The sequence below is a fragment of the Aplysia californica genome, unplaced genomic scaffold, assembly GCF_000002075.1.
Source record: "Aplysia californica isolate F4 #8 unplaced genomic scaffold, AplCal3.0 scaffold00648, whole genome shotgun sequence".
Lineage (NCBI taxonomy): Eukaryota > Metazoa > Mollusca > Gastropoda > Aplysiida > Aplysiidae > Aplysia > Aplysia californica.
The window spans coordinates 177237-179666 of record NW_004797918.1 but is presented as its reverse complement, the minus strand read 5'-3'; the positions used below and the strand labels follow the sequence as shown (position 1 = coordinate 179666).

The 2430-nt window shown below is 38.8% G+C and overlaps 1 protein-coding gene across 3 annotated transcripts in view; it reads right to left on the bottom strand.

Annotated features, from left to right (window-relative positions):
- The window catches only part of LOC101851672, a 139026-nt gene that overhangs the window by 61054 nt on the left and 75542 nt on the right, over positions 1-2430 (bottom strand). The gene's annotated exons all lie outside the window — the stretch shown is intronic.

Below are 2430 nucleotides of genomic sequence, written 5' to 3'. Positions count from 1 at the left end.
CACAACAACAACAACCCACAACAACAACAACAACAACAACAAACAAACAACAAAACAAACTCAAAACAACAACAAACAAAACGAAAACAAAACAAAAACAAAACAACAACAACAAAAAACACAATAAACAACAAAACAACAACAAAAAAGCAAAAAACAAAACAAAACACAAAACAAACCCAAACCAAACCAAAACAAGACAACCCAAAAAAGCAACCAAAAAACCCCCCAAAAACCCAAGTCAATTATTGCATAATATCCAGACTGCTTTCGGTCCTGAAACCAGAGCTCAACAGCAATGAACATATTGTGCCTCTTCTGCAAACAGGCCCGTTTGATGAAATCAATAGCACTGATGGGGATTGTTTCAATGATGCAAAGTACGATGTGGAACTTAAAGTAGAAATTATTGAAAAGATACCGCACTTAATTAGTGAAGAAGAGCTGAATGACTTTGTCGGAGATCTTTGTTAGTCCAAAGAAATGGTTGAATACTCTCTTCGATCAAGGCAAGGGAAACTCTTGGAGTGATAATGTGGCTAGTTCAATGAAGCCTCAAGTAAATCCGCATAAAGTGTTACCGTTCCCACTTCACATGAAGATGGGATTGTTAGAAATCTTTATTAAAGCTTCGGGCAAAAATAGAAACGGTTCTAACCCCTGAGGGATACATTTGGAAAAAGCGAAAGTGAAGAAAAGCTAAAAGAAGGTACATTTGTCGGTAGTCAAGGGTCGCCGAGTGTGGTCAGGATGACTCATTTAAGGATAAACTTAAACCACTTGAACCGGCAGTTTGGGAAACATTCTGTTCGCTCATCGAATACTTTTTTGGAACTGGAAATCCTTAAGCTGATAATTATTCTGAGTTGCTAGAGAACTTGAAAAAACATTTCTCTGAGCTGAGCGCTCAAATAGCCTTAAAATGCACTTTCTGCACTTGTATCTTGATTTTTTTTTCTTCCGATCTAAAATTTATAAATGATGAATACCGTTAAAGATTTAATCAAGAAATAAAGGGGATGGAGAATAGATTTCAAAAGCAAATTCAATCCAAATGTGACGGGAGATCACCGTTCATTTCTTCGGTGCAAAACGGGCACTCTTCACAAGCAAAAGTGCAAGAATTTCGAGCACTTTTTACTCATTGAGATGACACGGCTGACTTATAGGCCTTAATGATGTATTGATCAATAAAATCTATAGACATTTTCTTACTTTTAATTAGTTTTGTGTGTTGAATAAAAACAAAACGTTATTATGATTTACTTTTCGTCTTATTTATACTTTAATGTTAGAATGTTATAACGGCACTTATGTGACCTAATTGTGTTGCAAGTGCGGAAAAACTCGTAAAAACAGTGTTATAGGGATCAATGGTTACCAACATTATCATTAAAATGCGACGTTCTATCTTCGCCCAGAATGCTGATCTGAATTCAGCGACGCACACTTGTTTTTAACTAAACTCACTCAGTGTGTTTCAGATGATGGATAAAAAAGTTGAAATTTAGTGACCAATGTTGAAACCAGTCCTGCTGATTTTACGGGTCAGGCCACCACTCCAGAAAAATTCAACAAACACAAGCGCACTGTTCAGAAAAAAATGTCCTTTTCACCAGTTGGCCTCAAATAATTAATATTTATAGCCCTGGCTGGGGTGCAACCTATGGGACGCAGCTTGTGGGTATATGTGGTTAAAATGTGAGAGCATCCATATGGATCTAAAATTGTTGTTCCCAGCAAATACACACATCCATAAATCTCTCTCTCTCTCTCGCTCTCTCTCTCTTTCTCTCTCTCTCTCTCTCTCTCTCTCTCTCTCTCTTTGAGACCGCGCTCTCAGGTCTTTCAACAAGCACACACACACACACACACACACACACACACACACACACGCACACGCACAGACAGACACAAGCAATTTATTGTTTCACAGTCAACCAGTGGGTGGTTGGCGGGTGCTCTGGTGTGGTTCGCTTCTTCTTTCCTATCAAACATCTATCGTCCGTATCTCCACTTCATCCTTTTTTATGTTTGTTACTCTCTTGTAACACCTCTAATCTTCTGGCACTCATATGACCTTATGTAGTTGCGAGTGCCGTAAAACCTCTACTAAAACTAAACTAAACAGTCAGCCACCCCTAATTTTCCTCTTAACCTCTCATCCCCTCCCACACCCCACCCCCACTACCCCCCTCTAAAAAACCCCCCAGTAGCATAACAAAAAAGCAAACAAATAAACATAAACACCACAGCCACCACCACAACAGCAACACCAAAATAAAAAAAAGAAGAAAAACCAACCACAAAAATATCCAGACAACAACAACGATTAAACAGCAGTCAACAGGAATCAAAACGAAAACAAAAACCTACCCTCCCCCCCCCATTCCCCTCCCCCCAAAAAGCAAAAATACCCCAACAACAACA